Raw genomic sequence first — 27,103 nt, 5'->3', positions numbered from 1 at the left:
GCGACTCAGTACCTAGTTACAGTTTGTTACGTGCACGTGTCCGGCGTGGTAAATAAATCAGAAATCGTTTGAGATCGAATATTTTTCAAGTGGATGCTAGAATTAACTCTGTTGAAATTCTGAAGGTAAGTGGAATTGTTTATGCTCATTATGTCTGTAAGTGCTGATGTTATTGTTTATTTTAGTTATTTATATAAACCCATTTTGTTTATAAGAATGATTGTGGCAGATTGTGACATCTAGTTGGGGGCACATATAGACACTGTCCCAATCTGCCCCAGAGAAAAATGTGGGAATTGACTGCATTTTTTTTCAGGCATCAACATGGTAAGGACTTACAAGAGGAAGACCAATCGTTCTGATATATCAGAGGAAAACATAATGGCCGCTGTCGAAGATGTTTTGCAAGGAAGACTTTCAATAAGAACTGCAGCCACAACCTACAATTTGACGAAATCGACCCTGGGTGTAACAGACTGAAAAAAATGAAGAGACGACGTTTCGGAAATCCTGGCCGAGACCATGACGCTCCTGACAGACAAGATTCAGATGATCCAATATCATTTGCATCACCATTCCAGTCAAAGTATTCGTCTCAACAAGTTTTTACATCTGCTCAAGAAAAACAACTGGCCAAATATTTTATCCAGAGTTCGAAAATGTATTATGGTCTCACATATACACAAGCTCAAAAGCTGGCATACACGGAAAAAAAAGATTCGTTGAATGAAAGAAAATTCACTTCATTCAAAGAAATAAAAGTGTCATATATGCACGACAAAATATTTTGTTGATGCAAGTAAAAAGAATTCTTGACTCCCAACTATTTCTTCAAGCATATGTTCATTGTATCAAACAAATATTTGATTGAAACAATCACATCCATTAGTTATTTCAATTCAAAGAAGAATTGAATTCAAGTAATATTTTGTCTAATTGATAGCGAGAATGATTTAGAGTATTTCGAATATTCTATTGAATAAACAAAATTTAAAGATGGGTGAAATAGTGGATCTGATTGGAATAATCAAATGTATTTTCTATTTGAGTAAGAGATATGTTGAAGAAACATTATATATCTGCAGGATGATGAAGAAATTTGCTTGTTTTGATAATGGGAAAATTTCCACTAAAGTAATGATTTTGTTGAACAAATAATGAATAGTAATTGAACGAACAATGTTTATACCTCATTGTGAGTATCTTGCTGATACAGTTAAGCATTTCGAAAGTTCAAAATAAGTATGAATAATGATGAACCGAATGAAATAAAGATACAAATCAAAATCCTTCCTTCTTGTTTGAATTTGGTTATTGGATTCAATTAACCAAATATACTAATTTGGGTACCAGCATCTCGTTGGTAGTAATGGAGTTTCAGATCAGTTCTACTGAAAATTACTTTTCTCTTCTCTAAAACTTCAATATGTTTTTTAAGTTTGTAGATAAAAAGCATTACGTATAGTTTTAGTATATTGAGAAAAGTACTTTTCGGCAGAATCAGAAATACAGAGTCAGTGATTGAATTTACATGAATCTCCAATCAAAATAGATCAAGTTATTGAATAATTGTAGGAATATATTATAGTTTGTTCAACAACCCGATTTCTTAATACATAAAATACACTTTGTATCATTTTCTCAACTGGATTATTGATCTACTTAAGTATCACAATTTTTTAATCAGCTGCTGATGGGAGTCTTGCGGATAATATTTCATATTCAATAATAATTATGTAAATGTCATGCCAAATTGTTCAACATGAGAATGAGCAGAATATAAATAAAAATCGAGAAAATTTAGTAACAAATTTATTCAAACAATTAATAAATTATAATAGACTTCTACAAATATTTAAATAAAAATATAAATTTTTTACAAATGGTTAATCCTAATCTAAAACATTAACATATTTCATTATTAATTATTATTATTGGTGATATCTACTAAAAAACAATTAGAGTTGATTTCGAAACCTTTCACTGAAGTAATGTTCTAAAATGAAAGAAAACAGAGATTAGTGATTGTCTACATTTTCGCAATAATACTATTGGATCAATTTCTACTAACTAGCTTGGATATTATCTTATAGAAATATAAAAATATATTTATTTTTTTTGTGTACAAATCCAATTTAACAAACGGAGATACTCTTATTTTTTGATAAAAGGAAAAAACAATGAAGTACTTCATCACAGAAAAATTTGATTAGAAATATGACTGTGATGACAACATTTACCTAGCTCTCTAATCATAACTTTCAGGCCTTCAAATCTACTAAATTTGAGAAGTCTAGCATTTAATTACTTAGGTACAGACCTGAATAATAATAAGTATCTACAGCAAATCGCAAAAATATATAGTTATTTGAGAAAACTGAATGTTTTTAATTGTAAAGGTATACATATTTATTATTAAATTTATGAATGAAATACATACCTCTGTTATATATGATTCTTAATTTATTCCATAAATTGCTTCCTTGATTGAATATTTAATTGGGGGAGTCATTTCTTTCATTTCTTCATCAGTGAGCCTTTTAGCTATGTCTAGGGTAACATCATTTTCTGTTTGAAAAGTATGTGTTTTAAGTATATTAGTAGGAGATAAAGAATATATGTATTTTTTTTACCTTTAAAAATGCCAATCAGGTCATTTAATCCCAAGTTATTAAGAAATTCCTCCATGTCTAAAAATGAAAAGAGATTATATTGCATGTTTTGAGTTCGTGCAGTTTTGTTGGATGTCATCATTTCTGTAAATATGTTACGAATAACTTTCCTTTTTCGGTATTACTGATTTTAATAAAGTAATACAAGAGAAAACTGTGATTATTTCACAATGTTCTTTGAAAGAAAAATCTTAAAAAGAGGTTTCTTCAAGGATTCAGTATATACTATCATGATGAAAATGAAATCATTGTTTACGGCACCATTCAATTATTATTTATGATGTAAGAAATTTACAATTCGAAATAAAGGTACAGCTCTTCGCTGACATTGTATACCTACACCTATTTCTGTGGCAAACAGCTTAATTGTATTTATTCTGAAAATGTCCAATTCCTCCGTATCCAAAGATTAAAGGTCTACTAGGTACCCAGTGTATGCATTCCTACCTACCTCTCGATGATAATCATTTCACTCGACAACTTCTACTTTCTTAAAAACAGAATTGAAAGTATGGAAGCTCTCCTTCAGTCATTACATTAAACAATAAGAACTTCAAGCCACTTTTATAGATATCTGTCGAGAAAAATGTATGGGCACGTGCTTGAAAAAAACGATGTCCGTTTATCTAATACATGCTATTCATAATTATTTCAAAATATGGAATGAAAGAAAGTATATTATCAATATACCTGTGAAAACACTGAAAAACTTCAATCCACGTATAATCAAAAAGAAACTGTAAACCTCTTCGTCATTTCCTTGAAAAACACAAAACACATTTTTAATTCTTATTCCATTGGTGATTAGTTTACGGTTCTTGCGAAAACGCAAATGGTGCCGACCGGCACTCTATTCCTTAGAAGTATTTCAACTATACCATTTCTTCCAAGGAAACAATTTAATTTTTCAAACCAACAAATAATAAAAATATTGAAATGAAAATATCCATAGGCTTGAAATTATTTCCAAAATTAGTTAGATATAATAATATGTATTGTTGAAGTGAAAATAATTATTCAGCTGATTCAATTATATATTAGTGTCAAAACAGCACATCGTAGTGCTAAACTGAATTGGGAAGTTTTCATTCAACAGACGTACTTTTGATTTGATGAAATTATATTGTTTGACTCAACTGAATTATTTTGAGAACTCAATAAATATTATTCTTGAAATGTTCCACAATTCATTTGACTAAGTAAAAGACCTCTTGAATTGAAATATTAGAGAAATTAAAATGAGAGTTTCATTTTGTCTCCGCAAAATTATCATCTAATCGATACAATACACACGACGTTTGGAGTGAATGATACTTAATCAAAGTGATGAAATAAATTTGACTAAATAAATTTATTTGAAGTAACAAATCTTTTTTTTCCGTGTATGATTATGCCAAAAAACTAAATGTGAAGTATCCGCCGAGCTGGAATAACTCGTTATCCGCTGGAAAGGATTGGATGAAATCATTCATGAAGAGGTATCCAATTTTGTCATTGAGGAAGGCAGAAAATACCAGTATGGCAAGAGTCTCGGCATTTAATGAAACAAATGTGAAGGAATTTTTCGATAATTTACAGAGAGCTTTAGAAAAGTATAAGATTACACCAGAACGAATCTTCAATTTGGATGAAACAGGTGTTGCCACTGTTTTAGATGCACCAAAAGTTATTGCCAAAACTGGCACAAAACAAGTTGGTCAGGCAGTATCCGCCGAACGGGGAGAGCTTGTTACATTTTGCGCTATAATAAGTGGAGTTGGAAATACAATTCCTCCTGTTTATGTGTTCCCAAGAGCCAAATTCAAGGATGTTTTTATGAAAACAGCGCCTACAGGAAGTCTTGGATTAGCTAACAAGTCAGGGTCAGGATGGATGACATCTATATTATTCTTGGATCTGATTAAACACATACAAAATCATACAAAATGTACGAAAAATGAACCAAAATTGATTGTTTTGGACAACCATGAGTCTCACACCAGTCTTGAAACTATTTTATATTGTAGGGAGAACGGAATCATTTTCGTTACGTTTCCCCCACATTGTACGCACCGCCTTCAGCCTCTTGACGTTGCGTTATATGGCCCATTTAAAACATATTTGAAGCAAGCTTTCAATGATTGGTTAGTAAACCATCCTGGCAAAAGGGTATCTATATATGAAATCGCAGAATTGACAGAAAAAGCGTATCAGAAAGCTTTCACTTTGGCCAACATATGTTCCGGGTTTAGAAAAACCGGGATTGTGCCATTTAATAGAGGTATTTTTAAGGAAGATGATTTCGTTGCTGCATCTGTAACACATACAAAGGATCCAGTAGCAATAGACGCACCATCAACATCTGTGTTGGTCAGTAGCACTTCATCAACTTCATTACAGTCGGATGTCATATCTCCAGACATAATACGGCCCTATCCCAAAGCAGAGAGAAAGATATCAAATTCAAAAGGAAGACAGCCCGGAAAATCACGACTTCTAACAGAGACGCCAGAAAAAGATAGACTGGAAGAAAAAAAAATAGCTAAGCAAAAGAAGAAGCAAGTTTAACATAAGCTATTTGATAATGTTGAGCAACAAGCGAATGATTCAGATGATTCCAGAGAGAAAGTGAGCTATGCTGATGATGAATCTGACTGTTTGAGTGAAATGGACCGTGAAAATTCTGACGAAGAATTCATGCAAGATGTAGTAGCTATCATAGATCCTGAATCTGGGATGCCAAATATCAAAGTCGGTGACTTTTTGCTGGTTAAGTATTGCACGAAGAAAACCCAAAAATATTATGTAGGAGAAGTGGAAGAAATTGTCGACGGAAAATATTTCATGAATTTTCTCAGGAAGACAGGAACTGGATTTACCTGACTGGATTTACCTGATAAGGACCTAATAGAATTGGAACAAGTGGAACTAAAACTACCTAAGCCAAGAACGTCTGAAACAACTGCAAGGTCTAGTTCAATAAAACGGTTTCAAGTTGACTTCCGCGCCTATAATGTCAACTAAATCAAATGAAAATGTTGTTTAATGTATTTTTTATTTTTATTTTACTGTTTATACGATTTATGTTAGATCGTACCACCTTCATTCACCAAGTGAATATGACTCAAAACTTTTTTAATAAAGAAATTTGTTTTTGTCCACATCTGCCCCTACACTGTCCAAATCTACCCCAGCCAAGGGGCACATCGGGACATTTTGAATACTTGGTAAAATCTCAAAATCTGATTTATCTATTAGTGGATAAGCGCTAAGCCTATGATGATAGATAGTACACTTATAAATGTAAACAACATAAAATTATTTGATCAATATATCGAAAGCCAAGCTCTACATAGCTATTTATATTTGTAGCGTTCCAATGTCTCCCCCCCCTCTCCCCTATATAACATTTTACAATTGTGACTCTAACAAGGTGAGGACAACGCGAGACAGTGCAAAACTCCTGTAAAAACAATAATAAAAAATCAACGTGTTGGAATTCCCGCTGGGACATGAAAAGTGATTGAATGTTTCCATATTCGTTCGATTCATTTCAACCCTTTGTACCATGATTGTGCCCTCAACCTTACACAGCCCTCACGTACAAATCGAAACATTGTCAGCTCGGGCAACTGTCAACAAAGAGGACTGATAGTTTATGTTTGTCGAGCAGATAGGTAGCTATGCACGACGACGTTGAAATCCAATTTCCCTGAATTAGTTCTGTTTGAATACAGATTCTACCATGTATAACATGAAATGAACATCGTATATCGAACGTTTTTATCCTCGTATCCAGAAATATCCTCGTCGGTTTCTATGTGATTTCCAATTGGATGTAATTCCGTAGTATGCTAGTAGATGAAGGGATTCATGAACAGATATATTTTCCTAGAGAGTTTTATTCGTCTAATGATATCACAAAAAACTACTGCATGGGTGTGAAAAAAATTATGAAGTATTCAAGCAGTTGATTTGAATCACGGGAGAGCAGTTGTACACCAAGATACTTAGAAACTGATGAAAAATATTGCAATAACAGCCATTGCGATAGTAACGTGAAAAATATTCTTTTCATAGAGATCGATGTCTGTCAAACGACGTGTATAATACTGAGAACACGAAAATGCAAGCTGAGGGTTTTTGAAATCAGTTTCGCTGACGAGACGTCTGACGATACTTGAATAGGCGTGCCAGCAAATTCATTTGGAATAAGTTTTGAGGAGGAATCATCGAGACTTAATAGACCATGCTTTCAGACTTTGTTATACGAAGGAAGGTCTGGAGAAGGCACTATAGGCATAATCAGAAATGATTTTCAACGGAATAGTTACTCCAAAAAAATGGTGGAACAGACTTTCGTCAGAAGACAGCAAGAGCATCGATAGAACGAGAAAACGTCATATCCAGTACCTGCACTTCCCTAGATTAGAGGATTGTCAGAAAGGATAAGAAGAATTGGGCCCAAGTTCCTCATCAGAACATGCTTCTGATCCGAAACACCATCCGTAGTAGCTTCACGAAAATCAGGCCACCAAACGCGGACTACGAGCCCAAAAATTGTATTCACCAGATACCCTGTGGGTGCGGCACAGCGAAGAAAAACCAGCAAATCGAGAAGAGCAGGGCATGTTTGGACTCATCAACATAACTTCAAGTGGTCTCAAGCTGAGATCATCCACAGGGTGGAACACTGGTTCAGGAGTAAACTCAAAGAAGCTACATATATGTCGTCAAACGACGCATTCAGCCAAGGTAGCGTACAGGTATGGAAACCCATAGTTAAGCGGAAAACGATCAACTCCGCCAAAAGTTAATCTCCTGTTGAATATGTGAAGCGGAGAAAGGGAAATGGGGCTAGGTGAAAGCATTAGAATGACTTTCAAATAGTCATACTAACAATCGTAACGTTGTGGAGTACCTTGACTTGAAATCTTTTAATTTTTATTCAATTTCAATTGTTCAAATTTCAATTCTTCGTCTAATTGGAACTCCGGGTTTTTTTGCTCAATTTAATTGATGTTTTAAACTATTCATTTTGATTTCATTCGTTTTTTTCAGGAAATTCAAATCAACATTGTCAGCCACCTTTAAACAAACGTTGGTTCTGGGGATTGTGGCCTCGTAGATGGATGTCGAAGTGGTCGACCTACCGTAATCCAGGACCCTTGTGGAGACTGACCCATCGCAAACGGTGCTTGGGGTGGCTGGGCGTCAGCTCCCATGCGATTTTGATGGTTCAAAACGTATCGAAAAGATCAAAAAACTTGAAAATTGGTGCTGCACGATTCAAACGATCAACAGAAATTGTCACGTTTGCTTTTCCGTAACCAGAACGATCCTTTTTTGGATCGGATCCTGAAGATGACAAAAATGATGAAACGTATGTCGTCATTGTATCATTGTATCAGAAATTAATATATAGTATTTCGTATAGTAGGAAATCTCCTGAATAAAAGAAAACCGTCATGATAACTCAATATATCTCAACTTATTTTAATCCTTGTGATCTTCACCATTATAACACACTTGGAGAATGTTATTACTGCCGAAATTGGAGTACTCGGATGACTAAACGGTGTGAAGTGATTGCCAAGAATCTTCTTCCCAATAATAAATCAAAGAGTTTGATTTACGTTACACCTCTTTCCACTTTTCCACTCTTGACTTCTCGGAAGATTTCTTTTCGACCCTCTGCCATTTATATCAATTAACGCCCTCTTCACGGAGAGAAGTGGAAGTGCTTTTACTGTCATTATTGATATTATTCTTCCCTGCGCAATCTCGACTATTAAGTTATTCAGGGTTCTGTTGTGGTAGAAATAAATCAGAAACAATCGAATTATCTGAAGAAGATCCGCAGAATGGTTGTTTTTTATATTCACATGAATGAACATGTTTTTTGATATTGTTCACGATTTTCATCTGAAGTGTTTACGACGTTTCGTGAAAGTAAGAAGTTCCATCATCATTGAATTTTCCTCATGGATCAACTGCATATTCTTCAGGACTTTCCACTCCACGAAAAATATCTATAGAACGAGAGGTGACAGTGTTAGAGTTGAGACGTATCGTTGGAATATTTTTATTTCCTGATGATATCAAAATATATAGATGTGTTATGATGTTTTATTTGTTGCTCACTAGAAGGTTTCCAAAGAGGATAGAATCCTTCACCAGCTTTGCTTTGATGAAGTTAAGATACGTGCGTTCTTCTACGTTGAAAAGACTGTCTTTCTATGGATCCATCACTAATGGTTAGGCTGATCCGTGTCCCAGAAGTGTTGAAAGATCCTACCGACTGCGCCAATTTTGTCATGTTTCACTTCAGAAAAATGAATTCCCGTAATTGAAGTGGGAAAACGATCGTTATCGTTATGTCAGAATTGACTAGTTAGATATAATTTCATGACTGACTCATTTCCTTACGCAGAACGTCTTTATTGGAAAAATAACTCATAGTAAGGACACTTTATTGCGTCTATCCTCCTATAACTGCCAAGGTACCAGATGTAGACTCAGCTTGGTCTTGAGTAGGTCACTTTGAAGATGAATAGTAAGGTTCATCTTTGTTCATATAACAGATACGAGATCTATTCAAAATATAAGGTGAATTGTAATTTTTCTCAGGAAATACCTATTTCCTCATCAATTTCTTTTTTTTTCCCTTTTGTTTCAGTCCACCTCAGATATAATACACTTGTGTCAGCTGTTTTCCCAATACTCGAAGCAGTTCTGATATGTACTTTTTGGTATGCCTTTGATCTCTCTGAGCGAATCGGTTTCAATCTCCTCTATCGTCACAAAACACCGTCCTTCTAAAAGATTTTTCAATTTTAGGAATAGGAAAAAGTCAAAGGGGGCTAAATCTGGTGAATACGGTGGCTGAGGCATCGTTATGGAGTTGTTTTTGGACGTTTGCACTTTGGTTTCGATGTCAAATTTGAATTCAAATTGGAATTCTTCATTGGTGCTAGGACACAAGAGTGTTTACGTAAGTTATTTCAAGTTGTACATAAAACAAATCCAAAAATAATAGGTACAAATGAGCTTGGTAAAGGAGTCCCATATTGAAAGTCTGACAGTCATTGAAATCATGTCAAAATTTTTATAACTGAGTTGTTCTGAAATGTAGAGTACCATTGAAAATCTCATTGACATCATAAAAGGCACATTGTAAAAAAAATGTTTGAATTTCAACTTGAAATTATTGAATTCTCAATCTCAATCTGTCATAACCATAAATACATCAAGATGCAGTAGTGGAAGCCCAAAAACTTCCTTGAGCAATTCTCAAGCAACGGTTTTTTCTGGTCAAAATTCAGCATTTTGGAACGAACCTTGGTGCCATAGGCTTTATGCCCCCAAAATGTCTGAAAAAATTGCATGACATGAGCAAACCTATATGCTGACATCTCAGCAACGCCTTTAATAGTTATTTCACGATTCTCCACACTTCCTCTTCACTATCTCAACATTTTCATCGGTTATTGATGTGCTAGGGCATCCAGGACGAGCGTCGACATTGACATCTTTTTGATCTTCTATGAGAAGATTGTACCACTTGTAAACATTTTTATGACCCAGAGTACAGTCACCATATGCCACTGTCAACATTTCAATTGTTTTCGATAACCCAATTCTATTTTCATACAAAACATTATGCAAATTCTTCGATTGATTTTTTTCGATAGCTGAAAATCGCCGACCATGCTAAACACTCCTGACTTTTATGCTTCTCGTAGCCCGCGAAATTTGAACAATCCCGTATTTTTTCAACAAACCTCGTATGTTTTTAGTAGATAAACACATTCATCATGTTCATTGATAATTTTGGCATTTTCAGTTCTTCCATCTCCTAAATGAATGGGACGAAAGGGTGAAGAGAATCTATGAAATCTAAGAACTCGTTCAGTTGTCCATTGGTTTCAAATTTTCCGCCAGCGGGTAGATAATTGTGTAATTTTCGTTCCAAATCATCTATGAAAATTTTTATCGACAGAGGACTTGGTGGGTTTTCCAATTATAGGATGAATAAAGAGTTTGAGTGGATTGGACAAACACAAAGTCCAAAGTCTAGCAAAGTCTCACATTGCCTGTTTCTCTATAATACGTTTTTTTTTTATTTCAAATTGTATTTGAGTCTTGATGCCTTGGATTACTCAGTGCGGAAACAGATTAAGGAACTAAAATACACTGATTGTAAAATCCGTTCGAATAAAAACTACGTTATTCTCTCTCTACGAAAGATTTCAACATTTCCAAAGTTGCCACCTTGTAACTCTGAAACTGTAACCCTGAAACATTATATTATATTCATGCAATCGAATCCCACTTGTAAACTAACGTCTGGTATTTCCAACAGAACTTAACAATGCAGAGATAGAAGTGATGCTCAAAAATAAAACAAACTCCACACCGAAGCAGTCGATATAGTCTTCCCTCAGGTATTTATTTGATATATACTCGGCAATATCTATTAGCGTAACGTGCCAGCCAGTTTTCCCTAGCTTTGTATCGTGGCAACGAATGGAATTCAATACTATTCATATTTGCTTTCGCATATATTTCGATTTTAGGATAACCAAAAGCCAGCTGGTCAGCGAGCATTTAATGTTTGGAGTGGAATTGGTTTCGATATATCGATGAATGGAAATGTGGATTAAATAAGGACCGTTCACAATCTAGAAATAATCCAATTTGAATCAATAGAGACTTTGCTATACTATAATTTCAAAATTGTAGAAACTAAATTCTCAGAAATAACTGACGTTTTTGCCTTAATCTGTCTGTTGCAGCGACGTACGGATCAGATGAGGAAAAATGTTGACAAAATATTCATTCCTAGAAGAGAGGAAACTGAAAGAGTGAATGATAAAACATCTGATATACTCTTAGTGGACTCAGGAGTCCCTCAGGGTAGGGTCCTAGGTCCACTGATTATTTTGTTATTTATAAATGACCTTCCCGAACATGTAAAGGTTGGAAAGGTTGACATGTTCGCAGATGATTCCTCAATGTTGATATCTGTTGTTGTTGTTGATATCCCCAACAGAGGTGAACTAGTGTAGTGGCTAAAACAAAAAAAGTATTGAATTAATTCGACCAGTGGTGTCAGAAGAACAATTTAACTACTCTACAACTACTCGAAGACTGTTGCTATTCAATTCCACTGGAAGAGCCATCTATGAAAACTTTCATATAAACAGTTCATCAATCACATTTCAAAGTAGCTCCAAGTTCTTGGGTACAATCGTCAACGAAAACCTCAAATGAGACATATGGATTGGGTCACTATGCTCCATCTTGAATAAGCACTTCTTTGCGTTGGGAAATTGTTAGAGAGCTGCTCAAATGAAGGTCTCACGAACGTTTACTATGCATTTTTCTGAGTGTAAAGATCTATACAATCTAGATGGTTATCAGATGATCTATAGTGGAGGAGAAAACAAGCAGAAGACTTTGTCATCAAACTCCAAGAATATCTAGAAGAAACAAAGAATCATAATTCAGATAATCATATCATTATAGGGGATATGAATTTAGATATCAACAAAGATATAGACGTAGTTTCTGATTACTTAAACCACATGAGTGAATATAACTTCATCTCTATGATAAACAAAAATACCAGGATACCAGAAATTGCTGCACTAACAGGGTAAATAAACAGATACATAGATTAGAGACGGCCGTCATTATGTGTATTTTTAGACTCAGCAAAAACTTTCGACACTGTTGACCACGATCAGTTGTTGGAGGTATTAAATAAATCAGGAATACGAGGCAAAACACAACAACTTTTCAGAAGTTATTTGGGTAGCAGAAGGCAAATAGTGAAAGTAAACAATACTCTCAGTTCTGAAAGAGAAATTACTTATGGTATACCACAGGGTACTGTGATTGAACCTACATTATTTTCATTATATATCAACAGCCTACTTACAATGAAGATAGATGGTTCCATTTACAGTTTCGCAGATGATAGGGCCATAATATATACTGATGATAATTGGGAAAAATTGAAAATGGAAGTTGAAACCCAAATTAATGTATTGAAAGACTGGTTTGATCATAAGTCACTCACAATCAATTTTGAAAAAACAAAATTTTTACCCTTTGCAAGCTACAAAAATCAACTACCTAACTATAATAATTAATAATAAATATCCACGAAAAAAAATATAAGTCCTAAGAGATCATATTAAATACCTGGGAGTCACAATTGATTCACATCTCAGATGGAATGAACATATTAAAGAAATAACTAAATCATTGAGATGCTTTTGTATAAATTCAAGTACTTGAGATCCGTTCTCGATATCAATCACCTCAAAATAATATACTACGCATTGGTACAATCTAGGCTCCAATATGCCATACTCAGTTGGGGTGGCATATTAGACATCCACCTGAAAAAAGCTGAGGTATTACAGAAGAAATAATTAAAATTATGTACAACAGAAAGAATGACTAACTCTCCAATTATATTTTTAGAGATTTAAAGCTACTTGATGTACGACAGTTCTATACGTATAATATAATATTGTATATCTTCAAAAATAAAACATCTCTTCAGCAAATCGGTCATGATTATAATACTCGCACTAAAACAAAAGGTAATGTACAGCTAAACGCAACAAAAAAGTCAATTGGGCAACACTCTTACAAATACCACACTGCAAAAATGTTTAATTACTTACCTAATCTGTACAAAACATACATTCATAAAATAAAAAATATTAACCTGATGAAAACCATCTTCAAAAAGTATGTATATAATAACTAATAGAGACATTGTTCATGATATACTCATGAATAAATAAATAATCCTCGTGTGTACTTTAAAATAAAATATCTATTTTGTTATTGTTCGTTCATTCTCGTTTACTGCTAAATGTATTTTCATTTATATAGATAACATACCTTTGTTTATAAAAAATTATTCATTCATTTGTGTTCTTTAGTCTTAGTTTAATATTAAATTTTTTTCATCGCCTTGTTCAAATGTAAAATCAATTCTGCACATCAGTTATACATTGCGCAATTAAAAAATTCCCACGCACAACTTCGGTTTTAGTGGGTTTCTCCATGTTTGTTTGTATTGCTTTACATATTACTATCTTGTGGTGTTGTATATTTATAAATAAACATTATTATTATTATTTTCATCCATCTATCTATATAGAATCACAATCTTGACAACAATGTCCTTGTTTTCATACAATAATATATGTATGGAATGTAGTGCCTACTATTATGGAATTGTACTATGGAAGTATTCTACGTTATAAGTCCAGAAGACGACTTATTACAGTATGAGTTGCTTTAGTTCAACATCTGGTTTTCGGAAAAATCACAGTACAACAGATGACCTGTTATTTGGGTTAAACTTGGTTTTTGCTTTCAGTACGAAGGCATGTGACTTGATCAGTTCTTCTTCAACTCATAGAAAGCAATGTGTTGTGGTAAAAGTTAATCAGTCTGATAATAGCGGGGTACGTCATAGAGCTCCGCAAGGTTCAATTCTCGCCCCGCTACTCTTTATCATCTACACATCTTACTTCTCCAAAGTGTTTCAATATGCATACATATGCAGGCGACACTAACTAAGTTATTCATCTTATTGATCATAAGATAACGCTCAATAATGATATAAGAAATCTTGTTCATATTTCGCAGAAAACTGTCCTAACCTAAATCCTAGTAAATCGTTTTTGATAGTTTTTGGAAATGCCAAAGATCGTGAAAGGGCCATAGATAATATCCATTTGCATATTGATGGAGATTCTGTGGAATTGACTGACGAAATAAAATGCTTAGGACTTTATATAAAGTACATCCTCAGATTTGTCCATCAAGTCCATACTCTCATTCAAAGGTCGTACGGTATACTGAAACATTTGTATTTGAACAGACATAATCTCAGTAGGTCACTCAAAATTACCCTTTCAGGCATATTCATTGTATCTATGTTCAATTATTGCGATGTCATCTATGGCCCTCATATCGGTTCCACAACTTCTGTGTTAGGAATCGCACGTTGAAAGGTGAGACCTCGTTAGTCCTTAGCTCGCACAAGTTTCGACTTTTGAGAGTTGCCGAACGAAAACAGACAGACCACAAACCCAAGGCCTGTCGGAAGAAACACAATCAGGAGCGACGTCTCGTACGCGAGGGCTGTCTCATCGTCAGAGAACGTCTGCAGCTCTCCCGAAGGTCTCCCAACGGCCTTAGGGCAGCTGCAGGCGCTTCTAGTGAAGTTTCCGGTACTGCAATCCATGCTTGCCGGAAAATAAAACAAGAAATAGTGCCTAAACGGCCGCAGAGCCAAAGAAGTATGCTACGACTTTCATACACAGGGCCAAGAGCCAAAAGAAGCCGACAGAGGACCATGCAATCCCCTGCCGCCCCGCCACAGGAACCCAAGAGAAACTCAAACAACCGAAAGGATACGGGGCCATAGGCCCATAAATCTGACTGAAATAAGATAACGAGTATTGTGCCAGAAATGTTGAAGATTGTAGGTAGTATAGGAAACTATTCAATCGCATAGTTGAAACTAGTATTCCCATGTTTCCTAGAATCTTTTCTCAAGATATTCAGGAATATGATTCAAGTAAACGATTACGGCGAGTCTAGCACGAAACTTATCGAATATGGAGAACCACAAGGGTCGATTTCAGGACCGATCGTCCTTCTCATACTCATTGATAATCTAACAACTGGCACAAAATTCGTTTTATATGCGGGGTTACATTATTACACTCAGACAAAAACTGTCATAGTGTGGAAGTCAAGGCTTGGCCTAATAAACGTTATTCAGACTTTGCAGCAACCGCCGAGAAGTAGTTTGCTGAGTTTAAACCAGGTAAAATAAACACCAAGAACGATACACGCAGTGGGCGTGTATCGCCTTGGGTACGAGTGGCACCAAGATTTAGCCAAAGCCTCGGTAGATAATAACATTATCCTGAGGTGGGTTAAAGGGCACGACAATTGCGGAACTAGTCAAAAGTTACACCCATGCTCAATCTCAAAAGAGATGGGATGAAATCAAAGGATGTAATCTTGCCAGGATCACCTTGGGCGACCCTGGGAAGCTGGCGCCGAAGAAATATCTGGCGATGACCAGGAATAATCTACGCCTCACAGTAGGATTTCTGGCCACTGTCAGCTAAGGAAACACCTACATAATATGGGGCTAGTGGACACACCTCTATGCAGGATGTGTGAACAGGAAGATGAGACTGTCAGGCATGTCCTGTGCGAGTGCCCGGAGTTATCGTCAATAAGAGAGTGTGTGTTCGGCGAGTCTTGGCCTACACCTGCCGATATAAAGAAGATGTCTCCCAGCGACCTGTCCACCTTCCTGGAAAGGACAGGATGGACGACGACCTAGGAGGACAGCTCCTCGGGAGGATGTACAATGGGTCACATGTGGCCTAAGTGCGTGGGCTTACACTCACCCTCCCTACTCTACAGATACAGAAAGATAGATGCCTTGGGTACCGGTACCTTTGGTTGAGGCCCAGCACTGCTGGCCTTATCGAAGTAGTCGTGCATAGGGCAGCTGCGAGAGAGAACTAACTACTCGTGGTTAGTTGGGAGACATTTCTCGCATTTGGTGTTGTCGGTAAACTCAATATGATCCCCGTGCTTTCTGGTGATAACGAACGTAGATATTTGCTACTAGCTGCAGGTATGTAATAGACAATTATTATTAGTTTGACTGCTTGCTTGGTGGCTGGTCTCTTGTTGATGTACCCACACACTCTAAAATAAGTTGTGATAACGTTTTCTCCGGTGGTTTTTGTTGCTGACAACGTCCCAGCCGAACATATGTGCTTCCTCTCTGAGGCCCCAGAGTCTATTTAGTTACATGTTGGCGCCCAACGTATTACCGACGAAAACATCAAAAAAATTCATGAAATAATTTTGGATGACCGCAAAGTAAAGTTGATCAAGATAGCTGAGGCTTCAAAGAAAACGAAGAAACGTGTTGGACATAGCATGCATGGATATTTGGGTATGTGAAGGCTTTGTTCGAAGTGGGTGCCGCGTGAGGTCGCAATCGAGCAAAAACAACAACGAATTGATGATTCTGTGCAATGTTTAAAGTTGTTCCACCATAAAAACCTGAATTTATGCATCGATATATGATAATGGATGAAACATAGATCCATCATTTCACACCAGTATCAGAGGAAGCAGTATCAGAAGAAGCTACAGTCGGCTGGCAATGTTGTGGTATCAGTATTTTGGATTGCACATGGTTTAGTATCCATCCACTATCTTGAAGAGGGAAAAAACCATCAGCACCAACTATTACATAGCGTTATTGGAACTTTTGAAGGACAAAATTATAGAAAAACGGATCCATTTGAAGAAAAAAATGCTGGTTTATCAAGATAATGTACCGTGTGACAAATCAATGACAAATTTGCATGAACTGGGCCGCTAATTGCTTCTGCATCCACCGTATTCTCTAGTTCTGGCCCCCAGTGACTTATTCCGGTTCTCGAACCTCAAGAGAATGAAGAGGTAGACGTCGAAACTGAGGCATATTTTAAGTCTTAAGAAAAATCCTTCCAGTAAAATAGTATCGTAAATGGTAAAGAAAACTTTTATTTTTTCTATTTCAGCCTACGAAATCTCCAGCCCAACTGAACGCTCACAATATTCCCAAAGAGGTGATACACCCCATTGATTTTCTTAGAATCATAGAGACCGGACTAAACATCGTGAAATGGACTTCAAATTTCCATCCTTTTGTAATTTAACTATAGATCAGTGTGGGATATGTTTTTGATATTTTTTGATGTCCCAATAATGCTTTAGTAAATATTCTTTTCTTTTCATGATTTACGAGCTATTTGGCAGAACTGTCAGTGATAGCTTCGGCTTCATTACCATATTTGCACCAGAAAAATCAGCTTCTGTATTCAATTAGACTAATTTCCATCAGAGTATGTCCATTTCACTGAAATTCTATAACTTCCACTCACAACAAATTGATTTTTCCTTCCTCCTTCGGTCTGTTTGCTATCTCTTGTTCATATAATATTATTTAAATTCATTCCAGAATTTCCATTATATTTCAGTTTGCATATCCTAAACGGTTGACTGATTTGCCTTGTGCAACCCGTAAAACAGTTCATGAAGTTCCAAACTGATGTTTTACAACAACCCTAAGTCCACAAGAATCCCTAAAACGGAAACATCTCTCTAATTAGTGGGGACATTTTTGAAGGGCTCACACCAAACCCCTCACATTATAAAAAGCTTCTGAAAGTGGTTTTGCAAACTTCTAAATCTGAAATATGCCTTCAGAAATTAACTTGACAGTTTTGGTCTTCGTGGGATATATTTTAGAGTTGAGTGTTGTAAATCTGCTCCGGCGGCTCTTCATTTATGACAATTTTATAATTGCTTTTGTACTTTGGCAGCTGTACATTCACGAAGTAAGTTCAATCATGCGGCTGTCAGCTTAATTCAACTGTAAGTAGATTGAAATGTGCTAATGATGGGTCAGATCATCGATTTTTTATTACAGAGGTGAATTTTTCTCAATAAGAGTCTCTGGACGTAAATGTGTTCAGTTTGATGAATGAAAAATATTTCTGGAAATTCAAAGGGTTACTATAAGAAACAGGACTTGCTGAAACACTGCTGAGATGTTTTCACGAGAAAGTTTTAAACCGCGCAAATATGAATAGTATTGGATACCATTCATTGCCACGATACAAAGCTAGGGAAAACTGGCTTTCACGTTACGCTAATAAATATTGCCAAACAATAATCCTATAGTTTATTCTTGATTGTATTTGCCCGTGATAATAAATAAGTACACGAGAGTAAAGGGTTTTACAAAAACCACGACACGTGTTTCGCTATACAGTAGCTTTCTCGAACGTTAATAATAAGTTCCTTCTGAATTACAACTAATTTATAATCCACCATAATACCTAACTATTTGCTCACCTGCCTGGGAATGTCAAGTATAAATTCAGTGAACGAAAATATCGTAATTTTACTTAACTCTACTAACTCTACGTGATTATACTTAACTCTCACCTGGAAATGAACAGATTTAATGATGGCGAATTATTCAGTTCACTTTGATACTTCATAAGATATTGAAAGTTTTTAAATTTGTTTATTTCCATACTTTCCAACAGGTTGAGTTTTAAACTTTTCTTCTGAAAACGGAGGAGCTTTAATTCATGATTCAACCCATGCCCCTCTGTGATTAAATGAGTAGCATATGTGGAATTCATTTTCATTCATTCTAGAAACTATTTCTGTGTTCCTTCATGCAGGTTTTGTACGTTTCTTCAGTTTGACCTATATGAAACATCGGACATGTGCATGCCTAAGTTGCTTTTGGTTTCGAATCCAATATACAGGGTGTTAATTGAGTGTGTACCATAAATTCAACAGACGAAATGTTCATATAAACATGGGTCCGCAAATCCTTCGTTCTCAAGATACAGGGTGTTAGAATAAAAATTAAAAAAAGTTATTCGTGAATATCTCAAATATCCTTCACCTAATTTTGTTGTAATTTGGCAATGGTATTTATAACATTAAGGAGCTGATTTAGCCCGCACCTGATTCAATTCATCAAGTCCAGTGGCGTCTCGAGCGGGTTTGGAACGAATATTTTTGACTTAAAAATGTACGCCACTGACTTTTATGCAATTTTCATTATTTCTTTGGATTGAGCAATTAAAAATACAACTTTTTTGTCTCCTGAATTTTTTTAGTATCTTGCTTAATTAAAAAAAAATTGACCTAATTGCAAATCCCTGGACCTCTTAAGGAATAATATGGGGAATTTAATTATTATTTTTACAATTTTTCATTACTAATTATGTAACAATAACAAATATTAAATAACATTAACATCTAGACTACCGAATTGCACTAAATTAAGTGTTGGAAATGGCCTTCTTCGGCTTCAATACAACCGCATCATCGAATTTCGCACTCTTCTATAAATACCTGGCGTATTTTTTATTATGTCACATGAATTAATATTTTATTCCGTAAATCATCTTCACTTTGAATAGCAGTTTTGTATACCAACGCTTCAAGGTGTCCCCAGAGAAAATAATCTAAGGGATTCATTTGGGGCGAGCGAGGTGGCCATGGGTGTGGGCCTGCTCTCCCAATCCAGCGATTATGGTAATTTTCATCCAGAAATTGCCGTGCCACTACACTGAAGTGTGGTGGAGCATCATCATGCTTGTACCACATACGGAATCTTTCTATGACTGAAATTTCTTCTAGAAGTCCAGGTAAAACAAATTCTAAAAACCTTCGGTATTCTCCTCCATTAAGTCTAGGTGGAAGGAAGTGAGGCCCATTGAGATGGTCACCGACAATTCCAACCCAAATATTAAAAGAAAACTGTTCTTGAAAATCATTTTCTATCAAGGCGTGTGGATTGTTTTCGGCCCAAATGTGATTGTTGTGGAAGTTAATAATTGAATTGCGAGAAAAACAAGCTTCATCTGTAAACAATATTTGACTTAGGAAACCTGGATTTCTTCTTATTTTACCGCGTAACCAATTAGAAAAAGCTAGTCTTACATGCAAATTCCTGGGCAATAGAGCTTCCACACGTTGCATGTGATAAGGATATAGCTGCTGGGCTCTTAAAATCTGCCACACTGTGACATGGGTAATATTCAGTTCTTCAGCTGCTTCAGGCCAACGTGAGACACCTCAAAGTTGCCAAAGAGAGTGTGTGTTTGGCGAGTCTTGGCCTACACCTGCCAATATAAAAACGTGACCTGTTCACCTTCCTGGAAAGGACAGGATGGACGATGACCTCCGAGGACAACTCCTCGGGAGGATGTACAATGGGTCACATGTGGCCTAAGTTCTGTGGGCCTACACTCACCCTCCATACTCTACAGATAGCAGATACCAGATGGTGTTAAAGCATTTTGACTTCCATAAATCGTTTTCGAAATAGAATATGCTCTTGTGATAGATCATTGGTATATTTTTGGATTCTATCAGAATACTAAAGTTTTCAGCTTTATTAACCCATGCCAGCGGTATCAACTGGAACAGTTGGTACGTCACAAAGAGTACTTTAACCACGCTATTGAATATGACTGCCAGAGGCACAGTTAAAACGTTAAGAGATTCTAACCAAAGAAGATCACGGATACCAACCAAATGTTTCACACATGCTGTTGGAGCATTTTGATTTCCATAAATCGTTTTCAAAATAGAATATGCTCGTTGTGATAGACCATTGGTATACTTTTCGATTCTATCAGAATACTGAAGTTTTCAGCTTCATTAACCAATGCCAGCGGTATCAACTGGAACAGTTGGTATGTCAAGAAGAGTACTTTGATAACGCCACTGAAGATGACTGCCGCAGATGCAGTTGGAACGTTTGGAAATTGTAACAAAAGGAGACCACGTTAAAACCCGGAAATCAACCAAACCACAAACAAGGAAACCAAAATATCTCAAGAACTTTTTAACTCAGGCTAGAGTTCCAGATAATGCCAAAAAAGGCATCGATAAGCTCACTTTCACTGGAAATTTGAGGCACTGGATAGCAGGATGACCGTATGGTTACGAACAAAACCTCATTGTAATCAGCCTACTCTGCCAGAGATGACCAACTCTTCCCTTGCTACAAAAACAAAAACCAATTCCGAGGCTGGACAGAAGTGCTCACCTCAATTTAAGGTGGTAGCTGGGGATGAACAGAAATGTCCACCCTAATCTACTGCTTGGAATGAGTCTGGACGTAGTAGATCACCTCCAAGAGCAAGGGCACTTCCTGCGGCGTGCGCCAAGAGCTTCGCCTTGAATAAAGGCAAGGAACCGGCTGCCCCTGCAGGAAATCTCCCTCACTTATGCACCACCACGGATGGAACTCCAAGAAAGTTGAAGAAGAGGCGCAACAATAGTAATATGGCTGCATCTTCCAAAACCTTCACGGAGGCCACCGTGAGGCACCTCAAGGTTGCCAAAGAGAATGTGTGTTCGGCGAATATCGGCCTACACCTGCCAATATAAGGGAGATAATTCCTAGTGTTCACCTTCCTGAAAAGAATAGTATAGACGATGACCTACGAGGACAACTTCTCGTGAGGATGTACAATGGGTCACATGTGGCCTAAGTGCTGTGAGTCTATACTCACCCTTCCTACTCTACAGATACCAGACAGAACAGGACTATAAACCCGTGCAGAGAACAAAATAATTGAAATGGGTGTCCTGAAAAGGATGAGGGGAAACGCAGCGCTTCGTGAGACTTGGCAGAAATGTACGAAGCAGACGACTCTCCAAGCAACAGCTTGAATTTTTCATCACTTGTTCGTAAGTTGAAGAAATTATTTCACCCCATCATTTCCTGCAAAACCCTCGTAATTATCACACAGCACGCTCAACCGGTTCATTTGTACCCTGCCATAATCCGTTCAGCTCTGTGGTGTTCGTTCAATCGGACGGAATCACATCAAATTTACTTTATAGCTGATGATACAGTACATTTGCACGATCACCAGACCAATTAGACGACGATTGAGCGGTCAAAGAGAATTTCCCCGTTTAAAATTCGCCAAAGTTCGACTGGATATCGAGTGCTAAAAATAACAGATGCTCTCATGTGTGCAGCGGATTGTTCTACATGGATTCGTCGGGGATCTGTCGAGTGGTAAATTGATTCATATACTGAGTTATCAGTTGGGTGATCATCTTGCGGATTATGAATATGAATATGGGTCTTCTGCTTTGGAAAATAGACTTCGAATTCAGCTCAGTGAACAAATGAGAGCGGTGAATTTGAAGAGAATTGAAGAAAAGAAAATATTCCAGAATTTGAATATGAAATCGTTGAGTTGATTTGTCAAAGTTGATAACATTTCACGGGTGAATAAAAGAAAAGAAGAAGAAGAAAAACAAAATGTATTGTCATTTACAGGATAATATATAATATAATAATGCAGTATAAATAAAGGCTACTCAAACTAATTATATAACAAAAGATTGACATATTGAGGATTTGAAAAATTAGGAAATAAATTGAGATATATGATCGAACTAAGAAAAAAAGATGACATATTAATCAATGATTATTTGTAAATAACATGAAATGAAGACAGTAGGCTAGATGATGTTTTGTTCAATTTTGGATAATATGGCCTTCAGTGGATCGAAATTAATATCGCATTGACTGCAGTGGGTACTATAATTTTCACATCATCAAATTTATAGGAACACTTTTCCAAGGTTGAATCTAATAAAAGGGGTATAGAAAGTGATCTGTCTACGTGTAGTAGGTTGATGTAAGTTGAAGTTAATTTGTTCAAGTGACGAGGGTGTGTCAGTGAAACAATGCGAAAGTTTGTATAACATAACAATTCTTGATGAAACTCTACGTTGCTCCAAAGAAAACAGACCGAATCTATGAAGTAGAGTGGAGTGGTCAGTTCCTCTAGCAGATTTAAATGCAAGAAACTTCAGAAAAAGCCTTTGCACATTTTCCAAGGATTCCTTATGTACATTATAGATAGGATACCCAATTAAAGTAGCATGCTTTAACTTGGAGCGAACGAGAGATGTAAAAAGTATGGTTAAGTCGGTAATATTGACAAAGCCAAGAATTTTTCTAGGCGATGCCGCGACAGTATTGGTGTGACCAACAAATGTCAACCTACTGCCAAACGTCACCCCTAGATCTTTAATAGCTTCTTCTCGAAGGACTATTTCATCTTCGAAAGTATAATAATACTCAATAATATTGGCATTACGTGTAAAGGTGCAAACTTTGCACTTTTTAGCATTCATTGCCAATTTATTGATTTGACACCAGTTATATATCAGGTCTAATTGAGACTGGAGATAAGAGCAGCCCTATAAACTTCTATTCCACCCAAATAATTCTCTTTATCACTTCTTACTTCTGCAGAGAGACTCAAATAGTTCCAGACATGCACATCCGAGAAAATCATTATAGAAAAGATTCATTACTGATGTACTAATCTGTTCAAAATATAATCTCGGAAAATTTCATTCATTAATTCCTTTTTCGTCCCCCTCAGATATAATAAATACAATTGTGTAGGCGTTTTTTTTTTCCATTCCTGGAATGAGTTCTGATATGCATTTTTTTATTGTCCAGAGTTTATCTCCTCAATCGTCGCAAAACGCTGTCATTTCATGAGTGTATTCGATTTCGGGAACAGAAAAAAGTCAGATAGGGCAAATCTGGTGAATACGGTGGCTACAATACCGGACGCTTTCTTCGTATTGCTTCTCGCAAGCGGCGCATAACTTGAAGATAATAATTCCTAATGACTGTTCGATCATGTGGTAAGAACTGCTGATGCACTACGCCACAGTAGTCGAAAACAAATAAACAGTGAGCAAAACCTTGACATTTGATCAAACTTGGCGTGCTTTTGGCCTTGGCTTTCCTGGGCTCTTCTTCCATTGGGACGATTGGACTTACGTTACGACGTCATTCAAGTTTTTTTAATCTAAATTCAGCAATTTTGGAACAAACTTTGCTGCCACACGCTTCTGACTTTTACATAGTATTTTTTGAACAGCCCATATACATACAATCGTCATCTCGATGACGTTTGTTGAGGATATCATCACATGAATTTGATGGTTTTGGAAGGATAGCTATGAATGAATGAGATGGAATGAGTCCTATTTTTGAGAGATTTCCATTGTATACTGTCATCATCAAGGCTCTACTTAAAGTAGAGCCTTGATGATGACATCACGACCAGCTGTCGAAAGCGCTCGCATATAATTAAATAGGAGTTATAAACCTTCAAATCCTTCTTGTAACTTAAATTATTATTAAAATACTCTATTATTGGTATAGGTAGGTAGGTAGATCTGAAGTGAGTGGGTCTATTCGACCCTCCACGGCAACCCACAGGGGTTTGTTGTGGCTCACACCTATTCACACTCGGCCAAATAAAACCAGCTTCTTAACGAAGCCGATTAGTTTGTATGGTGAGTGGTCTTTCAGGTCAGAAGGTGAGAGTACGGATCTGCCGAACTCAAAGAACCTGATTCGGTCCCCAGCGGGGCAGGCACGAAGTATATACTCTGCTGTTTCATCATTTTCCAAACAGAGACGACACACACTATCTTCAGACAGTCTAAGTCTCTGTATATGAATTAAGAAGGCCTGTTAGACACCGTAGTTCATCCTTACTGTAGTCCAACAACTGTTTGGAATCAAGCTTCGAAGGGTGAATAAATGCCTTGGAGTGAGCCAATCCTGAAAGATTCTGCCAGAAGTACATTAATCTTCTTGCCATCCAGGTGTTCAGTGTTTGTTTGGCAAAGCTCAAAGCGATGCCAATGACAGGTTCTGGTCCAATGAATCTGTTTGCAGCACCCTCCTTTGCAAGAGAGTCAGCAGCCTCATTGCGTTCCAGGCCAGTATAGCCAGGAATCCAGCCAGAGACAATTTGTTAAGTCTTCTTATCGAGGAGAGTCGTTTTTTGGCAGTTTGCTACCAATTTGGACATTGCTCGGTAGGAGTCAGGAGCAACGCCCCTTGAATGTCCGGGAATATTTATATTGACTGTGTGACAAACTGTTGGATTTGGTATTAAGTTAAGTATAGTAAATGAAGACCATCATCATTCATCCATTTTAATCAAACTTCGCGGACTCACAACATAATGAATTCAGTACAAATATGAGTAATAGATCATTCAACTTCGAAAAAGATGATCATCAGTATGTAGTGAATGTTTGAACGTGGATTGAAACATTTCGGAAAACTCGTCTGAGGTAAATACTGAATATTTAAAAAGTCTCTACAGAAAATTTAAAGAAATTCTAATCACTCAAGTTCATCTAACAAAATCTAAAAACATTCTTGTTTGTCATCTTCATTTTCTTAAGGTTGGAAATTTTTCCCTTACCCTTTCAACTGTCTTTCGTCAGGAGGACGAGTGGTTTATAACTGAGGGTGTTTTTTGGTAACGACATAAAGATCGATGACCTCCATGCCACTCTGGCTTTGTGTACCCCTTCCTGACTGGGGTATTTGATGAACAAACTCTTCATTTCAACAGACGTCGTGGAGCCTTCCCTCATCCGAGCGACGGGACCTTCTGCATCGGTAGGGGTCGTCTATAGTGTAATCTACAGCTTCCCTAACTAACGGGTTATCATGAGTTTCCGCTGACTCGAAAACTCTCTGATTCATCGACTGAATGGACTGCCGTATAGTTAACAGCTTCAAATCTCTGCGAATGGCTTCATTCCGCACGAACCATGGAGCATTCACCAGCATCCTGATTAGTTTGTTTTCCAAAATGGAGAGATTTGACGGAACGGTTTGTTCTTAAGCGCCTGAAGCATACATAATGACAGGCTTGAACATCGTATTGTATAATAAAATGTTATTTTTAAGATCGAGCTTGGAATTTCTGTTGATCAGAGGATACAGTTTGACTATCCTCATTTGTACTTTGCTCTTGATATAATCGATGTGATTTACCAGGTGAGTCGGCGGTCTACCCAAAGACCTAGGTATTTGACTCGCGTTTGCCATTCGATTTCCCTATCTGAAATCGTGACTCTTGTGTATGGAGAAACGTTACGTCTCCCCAAATCTATCGCCTGAGTTTTTTCTGGATTCACTCGTTTCTTCCATTCCAGGTACCAGCGTCGAGGTCGTCCAATGCGCGTTGCATGTAAATGACCGCCAACCCTCGACCCATGGAAGAAGCGAGGAGAGCCGTATCATCGGCGTAAAGAGAAACCTTCACGTGATCGAACCTCGGAAGGTCGCTCACGTAAATGCTGTACAATAGTGGAGACAGCACAGCTCCTTGAGGCACGCTTGGATTTCCCTGACGGGAGACAGGGTTCCTTCAACTCGGACCTGAAATGTTCTGCCTTTCAGAAAGGAGCTAATCCACTGGAACAGGCCCCGAGGCAGGTCGAAATCGAGCATTTTGTGTAGTAGACCTTCATGCCATACTCTGTCAAAGGCTTTCGAAATGTCCGGGAGGACGAGATGGACTGTCTTCCTATTATTCAGATCTGAGATGGAATTTTCGACCAGTCTCAGGGCCTGCAGCTCGGTGGAGTGTGCCGTCCTGAAGCCGAAATGTTCATCAGGCAGAACATTTCGGTCTTCTCTAAAAATATGTTCATCCAGTTTGGTATACGAGTGGTTATGATGACGATTCATTTCCATATTATTACAAAAAATTAGTAAACAATTGTTCGAGGTTGATTCGAAAGTTTTGCCAGTTTCGATGTTATATGTTTTTGTAGCTCTATGTCCCCATCAATATTTATTCTACTGTGATACTTTTTGCAAATTTTATAATTTTGCTCATTTTCAGCAGATTTTCGAACAATTTTCGCAATCAGGCATTTGGCAACGATCGACGTAGGTGTGCGAAATTTCGTTCCGGAAA

At 36.9% G+C, this 27,103-nt stretch overlaps 1 long non-coding RNA gene across 1 annotated transcript; it reads right to left on the bottom strand.

Moving 5' to 3' along the window:
- Positions 1-1,824: 1,824 nt before the first annotated feature.
- LOC141486670 (uncharacterized) lies at positions 1,825-3,796 on the bottom strand. Its single transcript, XR_012467975.1, has 4 exons — positions 3,363-3,796; positions 2,634-2,690; positions 2,441-2,568; positions 1,825-1,996 (listed from the first exon to the last, which is right to left on the bottom strand). It is a non-coding gene; the product is annotated as an uncharacterized lncRNA (long non-coding RNA).
- Between the last annotated feature and the right edge of the window lie 23,307 nt (positions 3,797-27,103).

Source organism: Leptinotarsa decemlineata, unplaced genomic scaffold (assembly GCF_025532065.1).
Source record: "Leptinotarsa decemlineata unplaced genomic scaffold, Ldec_3_MD MMD2_tig00026361_RagTag_RagTag, whole genome shotgun sequence".
Lineage (NCBI taxonomy): Eukaryota > Metazoa > Arthropoda > Insecta > Coleoptera > Chrysomelidae > Leptinotarsa > Leptinotarsa decemlineata.
The sequence above is the reverse complement of the archived record's forward strand: the minus strand, read 5'-3'. Positions and strand labels throughout refer to the sequence as shown.